A 20,732-nucleotide genomic window follows, 5' to 3' on the forward strand; every position below is an offset into this window, starting at 1 on the left:
ACTTGCATGCATAAAACACCACAAAGCTGCAAAGAAAATCTAACCAGAATCATAAGCCACTTATGTCAAAATCGGAGGCTGATTTGCATATGCCAGATTTGGCATATTCCTCCTCTGGACTATTCCAGATTTGGAAATACATCACAAACCATAAAAACAACACCCACATAAATCAACAGGGTGGGTCCCAGTGGTCATAGGCACCAGCCCCCCCTAGTATGACATCTGGGCCCTATGGCCCACTTGTCAGTGGCACAATACAACAATATTAACACAGAAAATTAAAAGGTAGTGGTGGGCGTCGAACCCACGACCTCTCTGTGCATAACAGAGGCAAGCAGCACTATGCTATGCGGGGCTAGCTACACTAACAGGGGAGGGAATCAGTATAAGCTATCTAACTGCCAAGGCAACACAGGGGAAAACCCAAATTAAAAAGGGGTGCGCTAGGGTCTCGATCCCTGGACCAAGATGCGCGGGTGTGGATCGGTTGCCACTGTGGTAGGCTACGTGTATTTGCTAGTTCAGAGGCAACACACAAGGAAACTAATCATTGCAGCTTCTACAGTAAGGAAGAAAACCACAAGTAATAAAAGGGGGGGGGGGCGGAGCTGGGGATCAAACCCACGACCTCGCCGTCACACACACACTCTGCTGCCAGTCGGGCTACTCTGCGGCTACTGACACAGGAGGGGCTTGGCTCCCTATGAGCTAGCCCAGGGCGATGCCCTTCTTCCACCTCCAGACAAAGGAGGGCAAGTTGTCGGCGGCGAGTGGAGCAACGAAGGCGGCGGCTGCGGGAACCCTAGGGGGTTCCGTTCCCGGGGCTTCTACGCGCGGAGGGGGCTGCGGAGCTCGAGCTCTGCTTCTCTGCTATTGCGAGGCCTGCTGCTAAAACTACGCAGTGCTATGGGTGCTCTACTCGCCGAGGACGACGGTGACAGATACGCGTAACGGCGGGGCTACAGGGAGAGAGGGCAAGGGAAGTAAGGCGCTGCTCACCCAGGGGAGAAGAAGAGGTTGGACGGCGACGGAGGAGAATAGCGCGTCGACGAACTGTTGTAGAAGGTGTTCGTCGGAGGTAGCCGAAGAAGAGCACGTCGGGGACGTCGAGGAAGCAACTCCTCGCACCGATCTTCGCAAAAATGGAACGCCACCGTGCACCACGTCCTCCGAGTGCTACTAGGGAAGAAGGTGGCGCTCCTACGTCGGCGACGAGCTTGAGCAGGAAGCTGTCATGGCGTCGGGGTCGATCTGGAGGGCTGCCTGACATCGTGAGGGGCGAAGGAGGATGGAAAACGGCGAGGGCAAGTGTGGGGACCCCGACTTACTAGTCGAGAATCTCCGTGCTCAGTGATCCCAGAGATCAATGCTCACCGAACATAGATACTGAATAAAGAGTCTTACATCCAAGTACCGATTATTACATCACGTGACCGAAGGGTTAAGTTCACAAGACAGGGCCTATCACATGAGTACACTAATAGCGGAAAACAAAGTGCTAAGCGGGTGCCCATGCCATCAAGCCTACACCGACAGGCATTCTGACTCGGAAGCGTCCTAGTTCGCAGGGGTGTCTCCGAAGACGTACTCATCTCCAAACTCCGGTCCTTCCATGTCTGGTCAATAACATAACCAGTGGAAAGCCAATGAGTACTTTGAATGTACTCGCAAACATCCCATGATATAATCAATGAAAGTGAAGGATAACAATATCATGCATCTCTAGTATAACTCAACTGGGTGGAATGATCATGAATATGCATCAAGTTAAAGAATTACTCTTGAAGAACAGGTTACAGATATCGATATATCTGTCGAGGGCTGAACCATCCGGGTTCACCCTATATGCCAAGTCACCAAACTTGGTCATATTATTGCTATCATAGCAACACCTTTCTCATCACCATACACACACACTCACACACACTTGGTTTATGCAGAAATATCAGGACGTAGTTTAAGCCGGATTACCCAACTATCCTTGACCGTGGACACGGCTATTCGAATTGTTTACACTTTGCAGAGGTAGTACGCTGGACCCACGAGATTCGGGAAACTTCCGTGTCATCCACGACTCGCGGTATATCACATACCGGAGGTAAGTACCCGATCAATGCCTTTCCCCTGACGATACTAGACAAAGAGGTCCACTCGATTGGTACCCAGCCCACATGTTGTACGTCTTACGAGCACCAACTCTGGACTGTACCAACCATGCGGGGACCAACGGTGTGACTGGAACTCATAAAAATGCCATAGTCGTCCTACCCGGCACGACCCTATCATGAGAGTGACCACACATCACTCCCGCCACTAGTAATGTGGCTCTTTGCTAGCACCGACGAGAGTAATTAACATAGCCCCGTCCCATAAGGGGTAACGTGGTCGTACTGGTAAGGTTGGGACGGTCGACACCTCATAAATATAATTCCATTTCCGAAACCTTACTCACACAAATACCGGGTGCATAACTTCACCAAAAGTGACCACCTAACTCATCATCACCCTCGGGCATTAGTGGCATCCGACGGGGTTTTCATAAAGTCTTGCTTTATGACAACATCATGCTCATGATAATGCTACTGCTATCTTTACTTGTCAACATGGTATTAGCATGACCCTCAAGGGGTAGGGTCAAGCTCAATGCATGTGCTCCGGGAGAGCCTGCGGTAAAATCATATCAAATGATTACCGACACTAATGATCATATGCAACGGGAATACTTGCTATTTAACATGCAAAGTAACATATGCTCAGTCATGGTCAAAGGGCTGCTTGCCTTGGTCAGCTAAGTATCCAGGGTCTTCGAGGTCTTCCGCTCCGATTCCCTCGACACACGAATTTTCTATCATCGATAAAGCAATAAATAAGAAATAGCTCACACAGAAACATTCCAAAAAGTCATTTTAAAAATGTTCCCTATTTGTGATAATCTAAGATATCATTTAAAAAATGTTTGCCTTAGTTTTCTTTGAAGGAATATTTTTGAAATCAACCAAGCAGAAGCAGAACTATTCCATTTTAGTCCTTTTTATTAATATAAAACAGAACAGTTGCTGGAAAAATTCACCTAAGCATATCACTAAATACTACACATTTTTAGAAGAATAACAGTGGAAGAATTATATTTTTACACTGGTTAAATGTTTTTATAAAAATCTTAGAAACCAGGGTTTAAAATAAAAAAACAGGCTAACTCCGGCCTGGCTCGGCCCAGAGCTGGGCTGGCCCAGGGCCTGCCGACAGCCTGCCCAGGCGCACGCGTTGTCAGGTTTGAACCTAACGCGCGGGGCCGTGCGGTCAGTGGCTGAGGCCAGCGCGGGGGAGGAGGCTGGGCCACCGACAGGTGGGGCACACCTGTCGGGGTCGTCTCCTACCTCCGTCCAGAGAGGAGGAGGACGCCGACCAGGTTGCCGACGCGCTCAGGCTCCAACGAACACGGGAATGGGTTTGCCTGACCGTCGCCTACCTGCTGGTGGTTGAAACAATGACGGGGAGGCAGGGGTTCGCCGGCAACGAGGAGGCCGTGTCGGAGGAGTTTCGGGAAGTGGTCGAGGGGGTGGCTAGAGACACAGAAAAGCTCGGGCGAGTTGGGGGAAAGCTTCCTGGGATCAAGGGGGTCAGTTTGGTGGGTCGAGGGGCGCAGGAGCCATCATGTAGCTGGAGATCGACCAGAGCTCCAAGGCGGAGGGGCCTCGGTCGATCTCGAGCACCGGGGCTCTGCTGGTTTGCTGGGATGGCTAGGGAGGTACTAGTGATTGTGGCGAAGCTATCTGAGGGGTGCTGGAGCGAGGGGGAGGGCTATTTATAGGCCCGCGATGGTGAGCAGATTCGGGAGCGCCGATGACTCACCGTGGCGCGCATGGGGAGCACAGAGAGGTTGGGGTTGAAACAACGGTCTCAGGACGTGTTATTGGACCCCCCGAACCATCTTCTGCAGAGAGAGAGAGAGAGGAGAGTCGTGCACTCCTGGCCGAGCAACCTTAGCCGGTTCTGGAGCGCGCGGGCACGCGTCGCGCGAGCTCTAGCGCGAGAGAGGAGGGGCCCTAAGGCTTGCCCGACGCAGAGGGGTTGTCGGAGAAGAGGTTGGACATCTCGGGGAGGCTGGAACTGGCCGAGGGCATCGCCCCCACCTTCGTGACTCCCGGTAGCGCGCCCAGAGTGCAGTTTTGGCATGAAACGAAATGCTGGTGCGCTCTGAGGCACTTTGGACATGTTTAGCATGTCCTGGCACTTGCTGGGGGTGTGGCTAGCCGTTTGATTTTAGTGGGAGCTTCGTCTGGTCAAAGGAGGCAAGAAATACTTGTGCTGTCAGTCATGAACTGAGGTCTAAATTGGGGTTTTTGGCCTTTCCACTTTGAACAAGTGAGGGGCCAGTTGACTGGGTTAGATACAGGTGGTGGCCACTGAATCTAAGAGTTTGAAGCAAAGGAGTTTGGTTTAGCTGTGGCTAAGGTGACTTTTTCCTATCTGTTAGAAGGTGTTCGACATTGGGTTTAGGGGTTGCACGCCATCACTGGTGCTGAGACTTAACAGGTTTGGTTTTGGTGGTAAACCATGGAGTTCCACCAAATTTGAGCTCCAAAGGACAAGTTTAGCTTTGTAAACTTGAAAACACTCCAATATGGCCCGATCCGTTCCTTCCAAAGGGAGTGTGGGCAAACTAAGTCCCACAAATCACATTTTTGGTGCGGAACCCTCATTTCAGGTATTAGGCACTCATGCAAAGTTTTAGCCTCATTGGACAAACTTTGCTATGTAGAGTTGCTCTAACTTGATTTCGGACAGACAGGGTTTTTGGGTTATTTGGGGTCCTTATCCACCTTTGATCAAGGTGAAACTTTATGTGGACACCAAACAAGGCTTAGGGATACCAGTGGAATTTTCTAGGAATTTATTGAGAATATTTCCCTTGGAAAAATTTCAAAATGCCAAAACAGACAGAAATAACTTTTATAGTTTTAATCAATAAATATAATATAAAATTGGGTTTAAAATCCTATGTATGTAAAATATATGTCATTTTGATCATCTCTAATTTTAATTAGATTTTTCCAAGGCAGAAAAGTATTTTCCCATGTTGGAATACCAATTCTGGCCTCAGAAATTGACAAGTTATTTAATTAGAAAAATAATCAAAAAAATAATTATTTTTGTGGTTTTGAAATATAAATATAGGTAAAAATCATATTACCAAATGTGAGTAGAAGCACTGCTTGCTATCAAGGACATGTAGTGCAACTCAAGGTGGTTCTACTTTGGTCAGCAAAGGTTTTTGGAAATCAGTATAATACCAAAGGAATTTAGGGTTTTAAAACCTCACATGATCAAGCATACAAGCATTCAATGTCAATCATGACACTCACAACATTAGTTTTGAAAAAGTTTTAACAAGCTCAGAATTTTACAACACAGACAGGTGATAGAAAAAACAGGGGGTGACAACAAGGGTTAGGGAATGGCTGCGGCTGCTATATAGTGCGAGACTCGAGCGAGGGCCTTATGATCAAGGAGAAAGCTGGATTGGTGGTTGCCATGGCGTCGTACAACACTTACGACGAGAGGTCGGAGAAGGAACACATTGGTGGGCTCTGGGCCAAAACTAACAGAACCTGGGCCGCGCGCTCTCTCTCTCTGGTTAAAAGATTATCCCAAATAAAAAGATCAGGGTTTTGGTTAAATTTCAGGGGCTAAAATAAATAGTGTTTAAACAAAACAAAAATACCTTTGGTCTTCTAAAATGTTACCACTATTTATAAAAATAAGTAGGGCATTTTAGAAGTACAAAAATAAATTACCTTTATTTGAAATGGGGCTCTGTTTTCAAATAAAACCAAAAGCAAAATAAATTCAAGAGAAGAGTGTTGCACCCCACAATTAATAGGAAGAATTTTTTAAGAGGAGGAACATTTTTATTGAGGCAAAATAGAAACTTTTAAATCTGCCTCAATTATCATTGGAAAGGAGGGATTAAAAGGTATGGTGCAACAACAGTTTTTGAAGGGACTCTTGTCGCACCCACTCACATGCACATACCCAATCACATCCACACTTTGCACCCACACTTATACCAAGTTGTAACACAACAACAAAGAGAAGAACAAATAAGTAATGATATGCATGATGCCATGATGCCACATAAAGTGAATACACAAACTTAAACTCTTTTACTCAAGTCCAACATACATAGGAAGGTTGCCATACAAGAAAGATTTACAAAAGGGGGGAATGAATGCATTGGGGTTGTCATAACTATCCCACACTACAAGAGGGTCTCGACCCGAGATCTAGGACTGGAAGAACTCTGGGAATTCGGAACGGAGGTGGTCGTCGCGCTCTCAAGTGGCTTCTTTGTCAGAATGATGCGACCATTGCACTTTGAGGAACTTGATTGACTTTTTCGGGTCTTGAGCTCAGTCTCTTCAAGAATTGCTATATGATGCTCATGGTAGGATAGGTCGATCTGGAGATCAATATCTTGGAGGTCAAGTGTGCACTCGGGAGTCTTGAAGCCTCTCTGGAGCTGAGAGACGTGAAACACATCATGCACATTGGAGAAGTTGGATGGAAGCTCTAACTGATATGCAAGACCACCTCTCTTGCCAACCACTTTTAAATGACCAAAAAAGCGAGGACCAAGCTTTCCTTTGATACTGAAGCACTGAGTGCCCTTCATGGGAGACACTTTGAGATACATAACATCATCAAGCTGAAAAGTCATGTCATGATGCTTGCTATCGTAGTAGCTCTTCTGACAGGACTGAGTTGCTTTGAGATTATCCCGAATGACATGGCACATTTCTTCTGCTTCCGCAATCATGTCATTCCCATGAATCTGATGATCACCTGTATCTGACTAATTGAGCAGGGTACGACACTTCCTGCCATATAGAATCTTGAATGGAGCCTTGCCTGAGCTTGCTTGAAAGCTGTTGTTGTATGAGAACTCGGCAAATGGAGGCAATCTTCCCACTTCGTACCAAAAGAAATCACACAGGCTCTGAGCATATCTTCAAGGATTTGATTGATTCTCTAAACTTGACCACTTGTCCGAGGATGGAAAGCTGTACTAAAATGGATCTTAGTACCTATCGCAGTCTGAAAGGAATCCCAGAACTTGGAAGTAAAGATGCTTCCACGATCTGAAGAAATGAGCATTGTAAAATTGTGCAAAGAGACTATCCTTGACGTATACTGTCGGCATTCTGGGAATGGGGGTACCCAGACCTTCCTGCCTGTGGCGCAGGGCTGGCCCACTTCATCGAGCAAGCACAACTAGGAACGACACCACTCATGGCAAGGCCCTCGTGAGGTCTCGAGCCTCGCGAGGAGGAGCAACACCAAGACCCGCAAGGGGCCTCCTCAGGACCCCTCCGGAGCGGCGGATATTTCAAGGCGAGACCCAGCCTCAGGAGTCAAGGATGATGCGGGGAAATGACATGCGAGCAGTGGATTGCAGGATGGTGCAGTTTCCCCTTTCATGCAAAGTAGGGAAGGATGTACGCGGGTTCCCAAGGCATCTTCCAAAGGTTTCCATTCTAGTGCAACAAGGCCACCACCTCCCACCAGCAGGACGAACGTCATCCCTGGAGCTGTCCCTGCTGCGTTGACGGCCACCTTGCACGCAATGATAAACTTTGGGCAGGGGAGCATGTTCCCCTATTCCCCTTCAAAATTGGCCATTGTGGGATCCCTTCCTGCCCTTGCGATACGGGAAGAGGAGCCGGGCCGCTTCTATATATAGAGGATAGGTTACTTCGTCGAGAGGACCTCCCGACCCGACTGAGATCCAATTCATTCGTTCACCCACGGGCACCACACAAAGGTGACCCAGTCTCCGGAGGCCCTCGAACAGTGTACTAGTTCATCCACCAACCTCCACGAGAGGCGATCCACCAAAGCAGGAGTAGGGTATTATGCTTCTCAGCGGCCCGAACTTGGGTAAACTGATGTGTTCTATGTCTTCCTCAGCATCGAGTGAGTTCACTACCATCCCGAGTGAGTAGCAAGTTAGGTGAGGCGAGCCCGCGAGAGATCTTCGTACACGCCCATGAGTTCGAATCTTTAGGGTTTTGCGGAGCCCGAAATCCGACATTTGGCGCGCCAGGTAGGCGGCATGTCAAGGTTTCCTCCAAGCTCCGCCTTCACCAAGCTTCGCCGCTTTGATGGCTGACGCTCGCCGGGCTCGCGCTGAGCGCCGCGCCACCCGTGTTTCAGACGGTGCCCGTGAGCTCCACCGGCGCGCGCCGGTCACCATCGCCCATGGTGAACGTGCCACGGGCCCCAACGTTCCAGAACAACAAGGTTCCTCCCAACCGGCTACCGAGCAGCCCGACGGCCGCACCACCACTCCATCGCTCATCCGGGCTTCCGGGTCGGCCTCGCGCGCCCGGCCGAAGATGTCGCATGGCCGGCGCACGCTTGCCATGGCTACCGAGCTGCTCCGCTACCGGCACGCCCCTGATTGTCACAATGACTGGCTCCAGCGCATCGAGGAGCTCATCGCTGCTGCCGGAGATCCTGCGGCATTCTCCTGCTCATTTTGACCCCAACCGTCCATGGCGAACAACGATGAGCAAGACACGCCAACCCCACCTCCGCGACATGGCGCGTGCCCTGAGCCCAGGCAGGAAGCGCGTCCCCGCGATCGGCCTCCCGAACCTCGGGCGGAGCAAGGAGATGAAGCAAGCTGTTAGGTGGTTTCTCGGCCATGCGCTCACGCGCACGTGCTCCATGCACTGCAAATACCGCGCCGCGAGCGTGCCCCGCTCGAAGCAGACCCGTTGTAGCAACAAGACCAGGTCGCCCACGCGCGCGCTGCACCCGTCGGGTCGGTGGGGTGCCTTTCCATCGCCCCTGAGCTCTACCCAACTGCGTGGCCCTACAAGTTCAAGCCCGATCTACCCCCGCGCTACGACGGCACCCTGGACCCGGTCGAGTTCCTGCAACTCTACACGCTGAGTATCAGGGCGGCATGAGGGGGCGACAAGGTCATGGCGTGCTGGTTCCCTATGGTGCTAAAGAGCGGCGCACTCTCTTGTCTCCTCAACCCCCCAAGGGCATCCATCACCTCCCGGGATGATCTGCGTGAACGCTTCTTCGCCAACTTCGAGGGCGCTGCGAACGTGCTCCCACCGTGAACGACCTGCAGTGCATCAAGCAGCAGGAGGGGGAGACCCTGCACAAATTCATACTGCTCTTCACGGCCATGCGCCTCAAGATCCCCACGACGTCGGATGAGGACGTCATCTCGGCCTTCTCCGATGGAGTCACCGACCTCAAGATGAAGGAGGAGCTCCCCATGAGTGATGAAATGAGCACTGCACTGGAGATGTTCAACCTGGCAAACAAGTGCGCCAGGGCTGAAGAGTATCACCTGTTGCTCCTCGGGCCTCAGGCGGCGGAACCAGAAGAGAAGAAGACAAAGGCCAAGGAGACGAAGCGCAAGGCTCCGACGATGCTCGCAACCGAGCCTGAGGCAAAGCATGGCCAAGGGGGAGAGCGTCCGCCAGGAGGGGGGCAACGTGCATCTTTCACGACACCAGCGGCCATGATACCTCCGAGTGCCACGAGCTCTGACTGGATTGTGACGAGCACTTCAGAAGGCGCCCTGGAAGGGGAGACAGAGGCCCTACGGGCGACGGTGGTCATAGTGGGGCCCGCTTGGATGACCGGGAGCCGCGTCAGGGGTGGAATGAGCAGCCTCATGAAGACCGTTGGCGCGGCCAGCCTCAGGAGGACTGCTGGCGGACGACCTTGAGGAGGGGCATTGATGCGGTCGGCCTCGTGAGGTTCTCCGTCGTGAGGCTGGGCTGCCTCCGCCACCCAGAAGGAGGGATGAAGACAGGCAGCATGATGGGGCTGGGCGCTTCCAGGAGGTCAGGGTGGTGGACTCCATCCCGGGCGGCGCCCAAACCCCGGCCTCGAATCGCGCCTTCAAGTAGTTCGGCCGGGAGGTGAATGCTGCTCTCCTGTAGCATGAAGCGATATGCCCCCTCAACTGGTCCCAGACCACCATCACCTTCGACAAAAGTGATCAGCTCAGTTGCTGGTTCATGGCCGACAAGCTCCCCTTGATGTGCACCCCTACCATTAGCAACGTCCTCGTCACCAAGACCCTTATTGACAGAGGAGCGGGGCTCAATGTCCTCTCGGTCGAGACCTTCGAGACACTCCAGCTGTCGTACAAATAGCTCATGCCGACCAAGCCCTTCTAAGGAGTCACAAAAGGGTCCACCGTACACATCGGGCAGGTGCGTCTCCTAGTCACCTTCGGAGAGCACAAGAACTACCACACTGAGATCATCGTCTTCGATGTCTCGCACATCCACCTGCCATACAACGCGATCCTTGGCTACCAAGCTCTCGCCAAGTTCATAGCAGTGACCCACCTAGGCTACAATGTCCTCAAGATGCAAGGGAGCGGCGGCGTCATAACCATCGCTTGCGACAAGAAGGATGTCGTCTGTACACTCGAGCGCGCCTACCGTGCCACGGCAGCGGAACGCTCGGATGACGAAGAAGATGAGCCACCTCGCGAGGACTCTCGATGCAAGAAGAAGTAGCTACTCCCAACTGGGGAGGTTCCCGGCCTGACCAGTGAGGCGAGGGTGGCGCTCGAGGACAACCCGAGGGCGGAGTCTGGCGCGCATTCGCCTAGCTCCCGTGAGTCCGTCATCACAGCAATCCAAGAACTTCGAGAGGCCCAGGCCGTGCGAGGCGGGGACATCCCTGCATCACCAATCGCAGTCGCCATTGTCAGCACGGCCTATTGGCCCCGCATCTGCATCAATGCGCTCGCAATCGACAAAGCCGCGGCTCAAGGCCTCTTCTGGCCAGCGCAAACTGACCATCCGTGGGTGTACCCGGGTGCCGACACCCTCAAGCCGTTTGGGCTGGGGAACACGGCTGCTGCATAGCACGGCTCCAGCAGGCCATTCTCATGCCTTGCCTGCTAGGGCATGGTGAGGAAGAGGAGGAGATTCTCGGTCCAAGCGAAGGTCTCGAGCCATAGGAGATAGCAGACCTGTGAGGGTCGCGATCGTGGAAGCAGGAGATTGGGCGATGACAGCGCCCTCGGCCCTTCAGCGGCTTGGCCGCCAGGTGACTTTTTGTTGGCTGCTGCCGGGTAACCTTTTGTCTCACTCTGTCTGAGGGTGCCCACAGGGCCATGTGGCCTACAGGATTTCTGTGCACTCCTGAGCCGCCACTTTCATTTACACATCATTCAGTTGTTTCTGTCGCACCCACTTTGAGCCCTAACGTTCTACCTTGCTTGCATCTTTGGGCGGTCGCCCCCCTGCTTGGGGCTCCGGCCGAAGCGTATCCTTGCAGGCCTCCTGAGGCAGCAGACACCCAGCCTCACTCCCGAAGAAGAAGAAGTTAGCAGGGTTTACCAATGACCCAAAAGGAATCAGTCGCCTATCCCTCGTGGGTAGGGACACTCGCGAGGCCAAAGCGTCCTCGCGACCTTCCAGATACACCCCCACCGTGATACTCTCACGTAATAACGAGCTGCGGCTGTATACCCTCCCCCCCGAGGACGCGGAGGGGTCCCTCCCGCACCGAGTGGATGACCTATGCTCCACGCTGGCTGAAGACCCAAAAGGAATCAGGCGCCTATGCCTCAGGGGTAGGGACACTCACGAGGCCAAAGCGTCCTCGCAACCTCCCAGATAGACCCCCATCGTGACCCTCTCACGTAATGACGAGATGCGGCTCTATATGCCCGGGGTCCCCCGAGGACGTGGAGGGGTCCCTCCCACGCCTAGTGGTAGCCCTAAGCTCCGCGCTGGGGAGAAGGCAGAGGCAATCAACACAGTCCGCCAATGACTATGCCCGTAGCTGGCAAGGAAATCAACACAGTCCACCAATGACTATGCCCATAGCTGGCTGATACGTCTCCAACGTATCTATAATTTTTGATGGTTCCATGCTATTATCTTGTCATCTTTGGATGTTTTGTATGCATGCATATGCTATTTTATATATTTTGTGGGACTAACCTATTAACTCAGTGCCAAGTGCCATTTCCTATTTTTTCCGTGTTTTTGACCTTTTTCACAGGAGAATAATAAACAGAGTCCAAACAAAATAAAACCTCCGGAATGATTTTTTGCATAACAGAAGACACGCAGGAAACTTGAGAACCAAGGCAGGGGACCTCGGAGGAGGTCACAAGCCACCCAAGCCCAGCCTAGGGGGGCCGGGCCTAGCAGGCTTGTGGGCCCTCTGTGGCTCCCCTGCCCTAGTTCTTCCGCCTATAAATTCCCTAAAAATAAGAAACCACGGGCGAGAGCCACGAATATACTTTTCCGCCGCCGCAAGCTTGTCTCTCCGCAAGATCCCATATGGGGCACGTTCTGGTGCCCTATCGTAGGGGGATTCAGACACGGAGGGCTTCTCCATCAACACCATTGCCTCTCCGAGGATGCGTGAGTAGTTCACCACAGACCTTCGGGTCCATAGCTAGTAGCTAGATGGCTTATTCTCTCTCTTGGATCTTCAATACAAAGTTCTCGATGATGTTCATGGATATCTATCCGATGTAATCTTCTTTTGCGGTGTGTTTGTCGAGATCCGATGAATTGTGGATTTATGATCAGATTATCTATGAATGTTATTTGAGTTTCCTCTAATCTCTTATATGCATGATTTCGTATCCTTGTAATTCTCTTCAAGTTGTGGGTTTCGTTTGGCCAACTTGATCTATAATTCTTGCAATGGGAGATGTGCTTGGTTTTGGGTTCATACCGTGTGGTGTCCTCACCCAGTGACAGAAGGGGTAGCGAGGCACACATCGTGTTGTTGCCATCAAGGGTAAAAATATGGGGTTTATATCTATTTCATGAATTTATCCCTCTACATCATGTCATATTGCTTAAGGCGTTACTCCGTTTGTTATGAACTTAATACACTAGATGCATGTTGGATAGCGGTCGATGTGTGGAGTAATAGTAGTAGATGCAGACAGTACCGGTCTACTTGTCTTGGATGTGATTCCTATATGTATGATCATTGCCTTAGATATCATCATGACTTTGCGCGGTTCTATCAATTGCTCGACAGTAATTCATTCACCCACCGTAATATTTGCTATCTTGAGAGAAGCCTCTAGTGAACACTATGCCCCCCGGGTCTACTTCACATCATATTTTCAGCTCTACACTTGTATTTTGTTGCACTTTCGTCCTTCAGATCTCAGCTTGCAGTTAACCGTGAAGGTATTGACAACCCCTTTGTAGCGTTGGGTGCAAGTTTGCTTGTTTTTGCGCAGGTACCTTGGAGACTTGCCTTGATACTCCTACTGGATTGATACCTTGGTTCTCAAACTGAGGGAAATACTTACTGCTACTGTGGTGCATCACCCTTTCCTCTTCAAGGGAAAAACCAACGCAAGCTCAAGAGGTAGCAAGAAGAATTTCTGGCGTCGTTGCCGTGGAGGATCAAGTCAAGAATAGTCTCCCGTCAAGGTGCCAATTTCTGGCGCCGGGGACTATTCAAAGTGAAGCTTATCCAAGTAATTGTCGCAAACTCATCTCTTGCATTTACTTTTTTGCCTTTTGCCTCTCGTTTTCCTCTCCCCCACTTCTGAAAAAAACAAAATTTACAAAAATATTTGCCTTTTTCGTTTGCCTTTCCTTTGCTTGTGTGCTATGTGCCTTCAATATGCTTGCATCTTTGCTTGCTGAAAATCTATTGATATGGATCCTCATCCACTTGCTAATCTCTTTAAGAGATCCAATTATGTTGATCCAACTACTAGTGAGTTTTGTGCACTATATTATGTTTATGATGTTTTGCTTGAGATGCATGAATCTGAAAATTTTGATGAAGAAATTTATGAAGTGATTCACGAGGGCTCCTTGAATGAAAAGCATGATTGCAATGGTTTCATTATAAATTCTATTAATGACAGTCATGTTAAAAATATGCAAATCCCTAAGCTTGGGGATGCTAGTTTTGTTATGTCCACTACTTGTTGCAATAATCATGATTGAGGTGATGATTTTTCTTATGATCTTGAAAATTTGTTTAAGCCTCATGATGAATATGATATTTGCAATAGTATTGAAAGTGGGTTTGGAGAAGGCATGCCTTTAGTTGATGATGATCCCAGTATTTTTGAAGAGCATCAACTTTGCATGCATGTGGATCATGAAAAGAATATCGTATGTGATAGCTATATTGTTGAATTTGAATATGATCCCACATATAATTGTTGTGACACTGGAAAATATTGTGGTAGAAACTTTCATGTTACTAATTCACCTCTCGTTATGTTGAGATTGCTATTTTCTCTTTCTTCTTCCTTGCATATGGTAGCTATTGGTTGTCTTGATAATTTGTTTGCGTATAAAATGCCTATGCATAGGAAGTATGTTAGACTTAGATGTGATTTTCACATGCTTTATGATGCTCGTGTTGTGCTTCAATTCTTTTCTTTTATGTTAGCATCATTGAATTATCAATGCCTAGCTAAGGGCGTTAAACAATAGCGCTTGCTGGGAGGCAACCCAATGAATTTATCTTTGCTTTTCTGCTTTCTGTTTTGCTGTGTCCACACCATCATAATTCTGTTATGATTGTTTTTTTTTGTGTTTCTCTTTGTGTTTGTGCCAAGTAAAACATTTATGATCAGTTTTGGTGATGGTTGTTTGATCTTGCTGAAAAAGACAGAAACCTTGCGCTCACGAAATTATTTTTCATTCCTATCCAGAAAGAGCCTTTGAGTTGATTCTTTTTGCTACTGGTTTATATGCAAATTTCCCTAATTGTCATAATGTTTCAAAAAATTTGAGATACCATAAGTATACGAAGTATACAGATTGCTACAGACTGGTCTGTTTTTGACAGATTCTGTTTTTGTTGTGTTGATTGCTTATTTTCATGAAACTATGGATAGTATCGGGGGGGGGGGGGGGTACTAGACATGGAAAAGTGAGAATAAAGTAATCTAACATCAATCTAAATAGAAATCAAGTTTGCTACAGTACCTAAAGAGTTGGTAGTTTGTTTTCTTATGCTAATGATATCACGAGTTTCTGTTTAAGTTTTGTGTTGTGAAGTTTTCATCTTTTGGGTGATGTTCTCATGGACAATGGGATAGAGTGGAAAGAGCTCAAGCTTGGGGATTCCCAAGGCATCCCAAGCCAAATTCAAGGACCCCAAAAAGCGTAAGCTTGGGGTTGCCATGGGAAGGCATCCCCTCTTTCGTCTTCAATCCATCGGTAACGTTACTTGGAGCTATATTTTTATTCACCACATGATATGTGTTTTTTCTTGGAGCGTCGTGTATTATAGGAGTCTTTTCTTTTTGTTGTGTCACAATCATCCTTGCTGCCCACCCTTCTGAGAGAGGCATGCACTCATCATGATTTTGCTAGAATACTCGTTGAGCTTCACTTATATCTTTCGAGTTAGGCAATTTAGCTCGCATGTGCTTCATTTATATATTTTGAGCTAGATAATTTTGCTCCAAGTGCTTCACTTAGATCTTTTTAGAGCACGCCGGTGTCATATTTTGGAGAAATAAGAACTCTCGATCTTCACTTATATCTTTTTTAGAGTGCTCTCTCTGAGCAACTTGGTAATTGGCTTGTGCTATGAAAGTAGTCCTAAAGATGATAGGATCCAAAGAGGATATAATAAAAACTTACATATTCATGTGCATTGATTAGTAAAGAGAAGTTTGATTCCTCTCAATTAGTTTTGAGACATGGATTTGGTAATATTAGAGTCATGTTAGTAGGGTGTTGTGAATCTAGAAATACTTGTGTTGAAGTTAGTGATTCCCGTAGCATGCACGTATGGTGAACCGCTATGTTAGTAAGTCGGAGCATGATTGATTTATTGATTGCCATCCTTCGTGTTGCGGTCGGGATCGCGCGATGCTTAACACCTACCAATCCTTTCCCGAGGAGTATGCGTTTAGCACTTTGTTTTGATTACTAATAAAACTTTCACAAAAAGTATATGAGTTCTTCATGACTAATGTGAGTCCATGGTATAGATGCACTTTCAACTTCCACCATTGCTAGCCTCTCTAGTGCCGTGCAACTTTTGCCGGTGCACAAACCCACCATATACCTTCCTCAAAACAGCCACCATACCTACCTATTATGGCATTTTCATAGCCATTCCGAGATATATTGCCATGCAACTACCACTATTCCGTCTCATGACTTGTGCTGTCACTTTCATATTACTTTTGCATGATTTTATGATAGCTAGCGAGATGTTGCAACGTCATACGCTAAGCTAGATCGTTGCACATCCCGGTACACTGCCGGAGGCATTTCCCATAGAGTCATCTAAATAAAAGTGTGATGATCATCGTTATTAGAGCATTGTCCCATGTGAGGAAAAAAAAAGAGGCCAAAGATGCCCACCAAAAATATATATGAAAAGAGGCCAAAGATCCCAAACAAAAAAAGAGAAGAGAGAAAAAGAGAGAAGGGACAATGCTACTATCTTTTTCCACACTCGTGCTTCAAAAATAGCACCATGTTCTTCATGATTGAGAGTCTCTTGTTTTGACACTTCCATATACTAGTGGGAATCTTCATTATATAACTTGGCTTGTATATTCTAATGATGGGCTTCCTCAAAATTGCCCTAGGTCTTCGTGAGCAAGCAAGTTGGGTGCACACCCACTAGTTATCCTTTTGAGCTTGCACACACTTATAGCTCTCGTGCATCCGTTGCATGGTAATCCTTACTCATTCACATTGATATCTATTGATGGGCATCTCCATAGCTCATTAATATGCCGAGTCAATGTGACCATCTCCTCCTTTTTTCCTCACAACCTCCACCACACTCTATTCCACCTATAGTGCTATATCCATGGCTCACGCTCATGTATTGTGTGAGAGTTGAAAAAGTTTGAGAAAGTAAGAGTGAGAAAACAATTACTTGGACAATACTGGGGTTGTGCATGCTTTAAATTCATTGTGTGGGGATGATGGAGCATAGCCAGACTATATGATTTTGTAGGGATAACTTTCTTTGGCCTTGTTATTTTGAAAGTTCATGATTACCTTGCTAGTTTGCTTGAAGTATTATTGTTTTCATGTCAATAGCAAACTATTGTTTTGAATCTTACAGATCTGAACATTCATGTCACATGAAAGAAGTTACAAAGGACAAGTATGTTAGGTAGCATTCCACATCAAAAATTCAGTCTTTATCACTTCCCTACTCGAGGACGAGCATGAGTTAAGCTTGGGGATGCTTCATCCGCTATAATTTTTGATGGTTCCATGCTATTATCTTGTCATCTTTGGATGTTTTGTATGCATGAATATGCTATTTTATATTTTTTTTGGGACTAACCTATTAACTCAGTGCCAAGTGCGAGTTCCTGTTTTTTTCGTGTTTTTGACCTTTTTCAGAGGAGAATATTAAACAGAGTCCAAACGGAATAAAACCCGTGGAATGATTTTTTCCATAACAGAAGACACGCAGGAAACTTGAGAACCAAGGCTGGGGACCTCGGAGGAGGTCACAAGCCACCCAGACCCGGCCTAGGGGGGCCTAGCAGGCTTGTGGCCCCCTTGTGGCTCCCCTGCCCTAGTTCTTCCGCCTATAAATTCCCTAAAAATCTGAAACCACGGGAGAGAGCCACGAAAATACTTTTCCGCCGCTGCAAGCTTATGTCTCCGCAAGATCCCATTTGGGGCACGTTCCGGTGCCCTGCCGGAGGGGGGATTCGGACACGGAGGGCTTCTCCATCAACACCATTGCCTCTCCGATGATGCGTGAGTAGTTCACCACAGACCTTCGGCTCCATAGCTATAAGCTAGATGGCTTCTTCTCGCTCTTGGATCTTCAATACGAAGGTCTCCATGATCTTCATGGAGATCTATCCGATGTAATCTTCTTTTGCTGTGTGTTTGTCGAGATCCGATGAATTGTGGATTTATGATCAGATTATCTATGAGTGTTATTTGAGTTTCCTCTGATTTCTTATATGCATGATTTCATATCCTTGTAATTCTCTTCGAGTTGTGGGTTTCGTTTGGCCAACTTGATCTATAATTCCTGCAATAGGAGAAGTGCTTGGTTTTGGGTTCATACCGTGTGGTGTACTCACCCAGTGACAGAAGGGGTAGCAAGGCACGCATCGTGTTGTTGCCATCAAGGGTAAAAAGATGGGGTTTATATTTATTGCATGAATTTATCCCTCTACATCATGTCATCTTGCTTAAGACGTTACTCCGTTTGTTATGAACTTAATACACTAGATGCATGCTGGATAGCGGTCGATGTGTGGAGTAATAGTAGTAGATGCAGACAATATCGGTCTACTTGGCTCGGACGTGATGCATATATGTATGATCACTGCCTTAGATATCATCATGACTTTGCGCGGTTCTATGAATTGCTCGACAGTAATTTGTTCACCCACGGTAATATTTGCTATCTTGAGAGAAGCCTCTAGTGAACACTATGGCCCCCGGGTCTACTTCACATCATATTTTCAGCTCTACACTTTTATTTTGTTGCACTTTCTGCCTTTAGATCTCACCTTGCAGTTAACCGTGAAGGGATTGACAACCCCTTTGTTATGTTGGGTGCAAGTTTCCTTGTTTTTGCGAAGGTACTTTGGAGACTTTCCTTGATACTCCTACTGGATTGATACCTTGGTTCTCAAACTAAGGGAAATACTTACTGCTACTGTGCTGCATCACGCTTTCCTCTTCAAGGGAAAACCAACACAAGCTTTAGAGGTAGCACTGGCCAGGAAGTCAACCCAGTACACCTACGACTACGCCCACGCCTAGTGCGGGGGACATAAAACTGGAGGTACGGAACCTCTCGTACGTCAAGGGGGACCCCTTAGCATCGCAACTCAGGGGCATAACTGCGCTCGTAGCGCCTTCCCTCTTGGGCCGTACTAGAATTTGGTCGGTTTGATGACAGTGGAGGTATGCGCGGGGCGGGCCCTGCCGACGCAGAGCCTAGCGCGCTCAACAAGCCACTTAAAACCTCTTAGGGAGAACATTGGAGTCACTCGTACGTCAAGGGGAGCTCCTGAGCATCGTGACTCTGGAGCCTGAACTACGCCCGTAGCCCCTTCCCTCTTAGGCCGCTCAGGCGGTCCAACGGTGGCGGAGGTATATGCGAGGTGGGACCTGCCAATGTAGAGTGCCGAAGGAGTTCATGAGTCTCAAATTCTCAGTTTCTTAGGAGGGACATTGGAGTCGCTCGTACGTCAAGGGGGACTCCTGAGCATCACGACTCAGGGGCCTAATTGTGCTCGTAGCCCCTTCCCCCTTGGGCCATCCTGGTATTCGGTCGGTCCAATGGAGGCAGAGGTACGCACGGGGCGGGCCCTGCTGACGCAGAGTGCTGAAGGTGTTCTGAAGTTTCAAAATCCTCGCCACGTTCCCCTCATGAGGGCTGCTCGCACGTCAAGGAGGACTCCTGAGCATCGCGACTCAGGAGCCTAACTGGACCCGTAGCCCCTCACCTCTTGGGCCGTCTTAGAATCCGGTCGGTTCAATGGCGGCTGGGGTATGCGCGGGCCGGGCCCTGCCGACACAGAGTATCACATCAAACATGAAAGAAACAAGGCGAAGAAAACATTCAAGTAGTCAGCCACTTATTACAAGCCTTAACAAGTTCTTGAAAACTCAAATGGGTTTGTGTAAGTGCATCTAGTGCCCCTTAGTGATTTTGGTGGTTTGAAGACTTATAGGTTGAGTATCTAATGTGTTCATGAGTGTACACAGGATCTATAAGTCACTGAGGAGTTTGAATTATTTGATGAATATCGACCCCTAAAAATAACTATCTTCGGTTGAAGAAATTGGTCTGAAGCTGAAGAATTGAATCGCGAAGAATCTGCGATGAAATGGATATTCCTCACGAAGATATTGAAATTAAGGAATTCGGTGTGTCCTGAAGAAAATCATTCTGAAGACTTTGAAGCATGAAGATTTACTCTTTCTGTTTTATTTTCTTCACACTTGAGTAATAGGAACACCGTACTATTAAAGGGGGACGAAGTTACACTTTGGAATGAATTTCCTCATGATGCTCAACCCAAGCCTAATCCTACCAAAAGCCTCAAGTGAGGAATACGAGTGACATGAGGACTCTCACAGTTGAGGGTTCCGACCATTTCGACAGCCACACCACATCATTGGTCTTATCCACACCAACGGTCATATTATTTAAGGGCATTAGTGTCAAATCATGTCGGGATGCTCCCAAGCTATAAATAGCCGCCCCCACAACCATTAGCTGGTTGGCTGCTCCGTTAGAAACTGACACTTGTCATAAGAGCAACCCAATTCCTCACAGCCTTCGAGAGTAATTCATCAGTGAGGAAATACCCCATACACCGAAACCACAAACCAAACCTAGTGATTGAGCATCACTGAAGAAGTTGTTCCTGTGTGGGACCGAAGCCTTTTACCTTTGAGGACCGTGCATCCTCCAGGCGGTTAGGCGTCATGGTCTAGAGCTTTCCAGCAGTCAATTGTGGATCGCCGGGTGACCAAGTTTGTGAGGGTTTGGAAGTCTCCCTTGAAGACTTACCACGAGTGTTGGGTGAGGACTGTGTGTTCTTAGCCCAAGGAGAATACGGTAGGGACTGTGTGTCCCGGGACTGTGTGTCCGGGACTGTGTGTCCTTTGGTTTCAATGCCAAGCCACTCCAAACCACATGTACAACTATCACAGCAGTTGGAACTGGGTCATCAACTACTGTGTTCGGTG

The sequence above is a fragment of the Hordeum vulgare genome, chromosome 2H (assembly GCF_904849725.1).
Source record: "Hordeum vulgare subsp. vulgare chromosome 2H, MorexV3_pseudomolecules_assembly, whole genome shotgun sequence".
NCBI lineage: Eukaryota > Viridiplantae > Streptophyta > Magnoliopsida > Poales > Poaceae > Hordeum > Hordeum vulgare.